Genomic DNA, 8363 nt, shown 5'->3' with positions numbered 1-8363 from the left:
AAAGTTGCCCCTTAGGTCCCTTTTAGGTCTTTCCTCTCTCACTTTAAACCTATGTCCTCTAGTTTTTAATTCTTTTTCCCTGGGAAAAAGACTTTGAGCATTCACCCTGTATGTGCCCCTAATGATTGTATACACCTCTATAAGGTCACCCCTCAGTCTCCCACGCTCCAAAGAATGAAGTCTGAGCCTGCCCAACCTCTCCCTATAACTCGGGCTCCTGAGTCCTGGCAGCGTGGCTTCATTGACATAGTTGGTGCTGTGGCAGTGCATGACTCACTGTGTTCCATGGTTGGGTCAGGACAGAAGTCCTTTTGCTGCGAGACATATTCTATTTTCAAAGCACTTTCCATGAGGTTGCCCTCTGTTCCTGAAACATAGCCAAAGCAAGGGGGATTAACAGCAAAATAAGAGCTGTTGGAAACCCGGCAAAAACTAAAGATAGCTCTCAAGTCAGGCATGACCCACCTGTGGAGAGATGAGCCCAGTAAGAGTATTGGTTGTGTGTCCTCTGTTATGAACCAGCAACAAAAGAAATGCACTGAGTCATGTATCAGTGTTAAAAAACTACTTTATTAATAACTACTTATGATAATAAGGAAAATAAAAGTAAAAATGTTAGTGTTAGAAGTAAAAATGTTAAATCTTAAACATTAACCCCAAAACTAAACTCATAGTGTGTGTGTGGCAAATTCCCAAACTCCAAGTCCAGGAATAATTCTCTTCAAAGTTCAGTTCAGCAAGCTGTAAGCTGAAACATGAGCAAAGGCTTCTTCAACAACCACCGTTGACTGAAGATAAGACGTAGATGTAGAGAGACAAAATAGAGATTATGAAATCCAAATGTTCCACGATGGAACCCATACGACACCTCAGTGTCTACTCAGCAGTGACTACTCCACAACATCTGCCTCACCCTGAAAGGCACCCGAATGATGGCCGTCCACACAAATACCTGTTTCCTTCTACAGGTCAGCAACAAAGTGAACTCCACTGCTTTGTTCCAAGGTATCTGCCACTCCGAAAAACATCCGAGACGTGGCCGTCCACACAAACACCTGTTTCCCTCTACAGGTTAACGACAAAGTGGACTCCACCGGATTACTCCAATAATCCACACGTGGATTGTAGTGACAGACACAGTTACTGTTTTTCATCCATCGATAGAGACTAGCAGGCTGCTGTCTCTCTCTCTCTCTTCTCTCTCTCTCTTCCACTGACTCCGACTGACTGCCTCAAAAACGTCATTACGTCCTTTATCTTCTATTGTTGTCAGCATGCCACACACACAAACACACACACTATGCTCTATCTTAAAGGGACATTCACCAATACTAACCTAGTTTGTAACACCTCCGATAGTGGAAGAGATTGACAGACAGAGCAGCCATTGTAGGGGATCGTTATAAGCAGAATCTGTGAGTGGGATGGTGCAGGTGCCAATGCAAGTCAAATGATGATCTGAAAGATGAACAACCAAGAAGCTAGGATCCCATGCAAATACAGAAGAGAAGGACCACATTGTCACTGACATTGTTACTACAGCATATGTGATTTGTTATATTCATTCAAGGGATATAGGCTTCACCAGCTGAGCCAGCATTTAATTGCCCATCTGTAATTGCCCTTGAGAAGGTGGCGGTGAGCTGCCTTCTTGAACCCCTGCAATCCTTGAGGTGTGGGTATACCCACAATGCTGTTAGGGAGGGAGTTCCAGGATTTCGACCCAGCAACGGTGAAGGAACAGCGACGTATTTCAAGTTAAGTTGAGTTTATTGTCGTGTGCACAAGTACGGTGAGGTATATGTACAATGAAAAACTTGCTTGCTGCAGCATCATGGGCACGTAGGTACAGACAACACACAGAATATAAGTTATATATAAGATTATACCATAGAGTGAAAAAAGTGTGCAAAAGTCAGACCTTAGTGCAAAATAAAAACAAAGACACAATCAAAGACAAGTAATGGATTGGTGATTAGTGAAGGCGATTGGTGAAGGTAGAGCTGTGGATGTCTCCCTAATAACTACATCTGCACGAGGTACATCCAGCTGCAGCTCCTTACAGACTGTGTTAAGGAACTGGAGCTGCAGCTGGATGACCTTCGGCTCCCACGGGATACCGAGGGGTACATACACAAGAGCTACAGGGAGGCAGTCACTCCAAAGGTGCAGGAGGCAGGTAGCTGGGTGACTGCCAGGAGGATGGAGAATAGGCAGATTGTGCAGAGTACCCCTATGGCTGTTCCCCTCAATAACAGGTATACCGCTTTGGATACTGTTGGGGGCACGACCTACCAGAGGAAAGCCACAATGACCAGGTCTCCAGCACTGAGCCTGGTCGTGTGGTGCAGAAGGGAAGGGGGGAGAAGAGGAGAGTGGTAGTGATAGGGGATTCCATAGTAAGGGGGGCAGACAGGAGATTCTGTGGATGTGAAAGAGTTTCCCAGATGGTATGTTGCCTCCCTGGCGCCAGGGTTAGGGATGTCTCGGATCGGGTCCATAGCATTCTGAAGGGGGAGGGTGAACAGCCAGAGGTCGTGGTACATATTGATACCAATGACATAGGTAGGAAAAGAGATGAGGTCCTGAAGAGGGAATATAGGGAGTTAGGTAGGAAGCTGAAAAGCAGGACCTCAATGGTAGTAATCTCTGGATTGCTGCCTGTGCCACATGCCAGTGGGGGTAAGAACAGGATGATTTGGCAGATGAATGTGTGGCTGAGAAATTGGTGCGGGGGCAGGGTTTCAGATTTGTTGATCATTAGGATCTCTTCTGGAGAAGCTATGATTTGTACAAAAGGGACGAGTTACACCCGAACTGGAGGGGGACCAATATTCTTGCGGGCAAGTTTGCTAGAACTGTTGGGGAGGGTTTAAAATAGTTTGGCAGGGAGATGGAAACCAGAGTGATAAGTCAGAGCTTGGTTCATTTACTGTACAAGTAGATGCAGTATGTAGAAAGACTGTGAGGTAGGATAGGCAGTTGAAAGGGCAAAATTGCAGTCAGTTGGATGGGCTGAAGTGTGTCTTTAATGCGAGAAGTATCAGGAACAAGGCTGATGAACTTAGAGCGTGGTTAAGTACATGAACTATGACGTGATGGCCATTACAGAGCTGTCGCAAGGGCAGGAATGGCTGCTGGATATTCCGGGGTTTAGAAGTTTCAAAAGGGACAGGGGAGGAGGTAAAAGAGGTGGGGGAGTGGCTTTGCTGATCAGGAACAGTGTCACAGCTGTAGAAAGGGAGGATGTCCTGGAGGAATTGTCCACTGAGTCAGTGTGGGTGGAAGTCAGAAACAGAAAGGGAATGATCACTCTATTGAGAGTATTCTACAGATCCTCCAATAACAGCAGAGACACTGAGGAGCAGCTCGGGAGGCAGATTTTGGAGAGGTGCAAAAATAACAAGGTTCTTGTCATGGGTGATCTCAACTTCCCTAATATTGATTGGCACCTCCTTAGTGTAAAGGGGATAGATGGGACGGAGTTTGTTTGGTGTGTACAGGAAGGATTCCTGACACAGTCTGTGGACAGTCTGACTAGAGGAGAGGCCGCACTGGACCTGGTACTGGGCAATGAGCCTGATCAGGTTTCAGGTGTCTCGGTGGAAGAGCGTTTTGGAGATAGTGACCATAACTCCTTGAGCTTTACCATAGCCTTGGAGAGGGATAGGAGCAGATGATATGAGAAAGGGGGAGGGGGAATTATGATGCTATTAGGTAGGAACTTGGGACCATAAATTGGGGACAGATGTTCTTGGGGAAATGCAGAGCAGAAATGTGGAGATTGTTTAAGGAATACTTGCATGGGGCTCTGGATAAGTTTGTCCCATTGAGGCAAGGTAAGGATGGTAGAGTGAAGGAACCATGGTTGACACGAGATGTAGAATATCTTGTCAAGAGGAAGAAAGAAGCTTACCTAAGGTTTAGAAAGCATGGATCAGACACGGCTCTCGAAAGTTACAAGGTAGCCAGGAGGAAGCTTAAGAATGGATTTAGGAGAGCTAGAAGGGGGCATGAGAGGTCCTTGGCGAGTAGGATCAAGGAAAACCCCAAGGTGTTCTACACGTATGTGAGTAATAAGAGGATGACTAGAGTGAGGGTAGAACTGATCAGGGATAAAAGAGGAAACATGGGCCTGGAGTCGGGAGAGGTAGGGGAGGTCCTTAATGAATACTTTGCTTCAGTATTCACCAGAGAGAGAGACCTTGATGTTTGTGAGGATGGCGTATGACAGACTGATATACTAGGGCATGTCAATGTGAGGAAAGGGGATGTGCTGGAACTATTGAAAAACATTAGGATCGTTAAGTTACCGGGGCCGGACGGGATATATCCAAGGTTATTACAGGAAGCAAGGGAAGAGGTTGCTGCGCCTTTGGCGATGACCTTTGCGTCCTCACTGGCCACAGGAATAGTGCCGGATGATTGGAAGGTGGCAAATGTTGTTCCTTTGTTTAAGAAAGGAAGTAGGGATAACCCTGAGAATTACAGACCAGTGACTCTTACTTCTGTGGTGGGCAAGTTACTGGAGAAGATTCTTAGGATTTATGGGCACTTAGAGAAGCATAGGCTGATTAGGGACAGTCAACATGGCTTTGTGAGGGGTAGGTCGTGCCTCACGAGCCTGATTGAATTCTTTGATGATGTGACAAAGCACATGGATGAAGGTAGAGCAGTGGATGTGGTGTACATGGATTTTAGTAAGGTGTTTGATAAGGTTCCTCATGGAAGGCTTATTCAGAAAGTCAGGAGGCATGGGATCCAGGGAAACTTGGCTGTGTGGATTCAGAATTGGCTCGCCCATAGAAAACAGAGGGTGGTGGCAGATGGAGCATATTCTGCCTGGAGGTCGGTGACCAGTGGTGTTCCGCAGGGATCTGTTCTGGAACCCCTGCTCTTTGTGATTTTTATAAATGACTTGGATGAGGATGTGGAAGGGTGGGTTAGTAAGTTTGCTGATGATACAAAGGTTGGTGGTGTTGTGGATAGTGTAGAAGGTTGCTGTAGATTACAACAGGATATTGATAGGATGCAGAGCTGTGCTGAGAAGTGGCCGATGGAGTTCAACCCGGATAAGTGTGAAGTGATACACTTCGGGAGATCAAATTTGAAGGCAGAATACAAGGTTAATGGCAGAACTCTTAGCAGTGTGGAGGAACAGAGGGATCTTGGGGTTCACATCCATAGATCCATCAAGGTTGCCATACAAGTCGATAGGGTTGTTAAGAAGGCGTATGGAGTGTTGGCATTCATCAGTCAGGGTATTGAGTTCAAGAGCTGTGAGGTGACGTTGCAGCTCTATAGAACTCTGGTCAGACCACACTTGGAGTATTGTGTTCAGTTCTGGTCGCCTCACTATAGAAAGGATGTGGAAGCTTTAGAGAGGGTGCAGAGGAGATTTACCAGGATGTTGCCTGGAGTGGAGAGCATGTCTTATGAGGATAGGTTGAGTGAGCTAGGGCTTTTCTCTTTGGAAAGAAGAAGGATGAGAGGTGACTTGATAGAGGTGTACAAGATGATAAGAGGCATAGATGGAGTGGACAGTTAGAGACTTTTTCCCAGTGTGACAATGGCTCACACAAGGGGACATAATTTTAAGGTGATTGGAGGAAAGTATAAAGGGGATGTCGGGTGTAAGTTTTTTACACAGAGAGTGGTGGGTGCGTGGAACGCACTGCCGGCAGAGGTAGTGGGGGCAGATAGCTTAGGGACATTTAAGAGACTCTTAGATAGACACATGAATGATAGAAAAATAGGGGGCTATGTGGGAGGGAAGGGTTAGATAGATCATAGAGCAGGATAAAATGTTGGCACAACATTGTGGGCCGAAGGGCCTGTACTGTGTTGTAGTGTTCTATGTTCTATGTTCTATGTTGTCTACATGGATTTTAGTAAGGTGTTTGACAAGGTCTCTCATTGGAAGCTCATCCAGAAGATTAAGATGCATGGGATCCACGGTGACTTGGCCATTTGGATTCAGAATTGGCTAGCCCATAGAAGACAGAGGGTAGTGATCAATGGGACTTATTCTGGCTGGAGGTCTGAGACTAGTGATGTTCTGCAGTATGACAGTTCTGCCATACTGGGACCTCTGGTGTTTTTGATATATATAAATGACCTGGATGAAAATGTGGATGGGTGGGTTAGTGAGTTTGCAGACAATACAAAGATTGGTGGTGTTGTGGATAGTGTAGAAGATTGCCAAAGGATACAGCGAGATGTAGATCAGTTGCAGATATGAGTGGAGAAATGGCAGATGGTGCTTAATCTGGCCAAATGTGAGGTGTTGCACTTTGGGAGATCAAATGTAAAGGGACAGAACACTATTAATGGCAAGACCCTTAACAGTGTTGATGTACAGAGGGATGCTGTGGTCCAAGTCCATTGCTCCCTGAAATTGGCTGCACAGGTTGATAGGGTGGTAAAGAAGGCATACAGTATGCTTGCCTTTATTAGTTGAGGCATTGAGTTCAAGAGTCGGGAAGTTATGTTGCAGCTTTATAGTTGGGCTGCACTTGGAGTACTGTGTGCAGTTCTGGTCACCCCATTACAGGAATGGTGTGGGGGCTTTGGAGAGGGTGCAGAAGAGATTTACCAGGATGCTGCCTGGATTAGAGGGCATGTGCTATAAGGAGAGGTTGGATAAACTTGGGTTGTTTTTTTCTTGAGCAACAGAGGCTGAGGGGAGATCTGATAGAATTTTATAAGATTATGAGAAGCATAGATAGAGTAGACAGCCAATATCTTTTTCCCAGGTTCAAAATGTCTAATTCTAGAAGGCATGCATTTAGGTGAGAGTGGGGGTAAGATAAGATAAGATAAGATAAGATATGATAAGATAAGATATGTTTATTAGTCACACATGCATCGAAACACACAGTGAAATGCATCTTTGCGGAGAGTGTTCTGGCGGCAACCCACAAGTGTCACCATGCTTCCTGGCACCAACATAGCATGCCCACAACTTCCTAACCCGTCCGTCTTTGGAACATGGGAGGAAACCTGAGTGCCTGGAAGAAATCCATGCAGACATGGGGAGAACATACAAACTCCTTACAGACAGCGGCCGGAACTGAACCCAAGTTGCTGGCGCTGTAATAGCATTACACTAACTGCTACATCACCATGCCTGCCCAGTTCAAAGGAGATGTGTAGGGCAAGTTTTTTACACACAGAGTGGTGAGTGCCTGGAATGTGCTGCCAGGAGTGGTGATGGAGGCAAATATGATAGAGGCATTTAAGAGGATCTTAGATAGGCACATGAATGTGCAGAGAATGGAGGGATATTGGACATTGTGTAAGCAGAAGGGATTAGTTTAGTTCGGCATTTAATTACTAGGTTAATTAGTTCACCACAACATCATGGGCCAAAGGGCCTGTTCCTGTCCTGTACTGTTCTATGTTCATTCTAATGCAAAAGGTGATCCAAAGTGTTCCGTTGCTGAGGAAGGGTTTGGGTTGTGCAGGTTGGTTCAAGACCCCGATGGTTTTAGGAAAGTAGCTGTTCCTGAACCTGTTGGTGTGGGACTTTAGGCTTCTGTACCTTGTCCAGATCAGGATGGTGTATGGCTTAGAGGGCAACTTCCAGGCGGTGGTGTTCCCATGCTTTTGCTGCCCTTGTCCTCCTTGCTGGTAGAGGTTGTGGGTTTGGAAGGTGCTGTCTAAGGAGTCTTGGTGAGTTAGAACCATAGAACCATAGAACAATACAGCACAATACAGGCCCTTTGGCCCACCATGTTGTGCCGCTCTTCAAACCACACCTAAGACTATCTAACCCCTTCCACCCACATATCCCTCTATCTTAAATTCCTCCATAGGCTTATCTAACAATCTCTTGAACTTGACCAACGTGTCAGCCTCCACCACCACCCCAGGCAACGCATTCCATGCACCAACCACTCTCTGGGTGAAAAACCTCCCTCTGACATCTCCCTTGAACTTCCCACCTACTACCTTAAAGCCATTGGTGCCCTGGGAAAGAGGCGCTGGCTGTCCACTCTATCTATTCCTCTTAATATCTTGTATACCTCTATCATGTCTCCCCTCATCCTCCTTCTCCCCAATGAGTAAAGCCCTAGCTCCTTCAGTCTATCTTCATAATCCATACTCTCTAATCCAGGCAGCATCCTGGTAAATCTCCTCTGCACCCTCTCCAACGCCTCCACATCCTTCCTATAATGAGGTGACCAGAACTGGACACAGTACTCTAAGTGTGGTCTAACCAGAGTTTTGGAAAGCTGCATCATTACTTTGCGGCTCTTAAACTCGATCCCACAACTTATGAAAGCTAACATCCCATAAGCTTTCTTAACTACCCTATCCACCTGTGTGGCGACTTTCAGTGATCTGTGGATATGAACCCC

Source organism: Pristis pectinata, chromosome 4, assembly GCF_009764475.1.
Source record: "Pristis pectinata isolate sPriPec2 chromosome 4, sPriPec2.1.pri, whole genome shotgun sequence".
Lineage (NCBI taxonomy): Eukaryota > Metazoa > Chordata > Chondrichthyes > Rhinopristiformes > Pristidae > Pristis > Pristis pectinata.
This window is presented reverse-complemented; position numbering follows the sequence as displayed.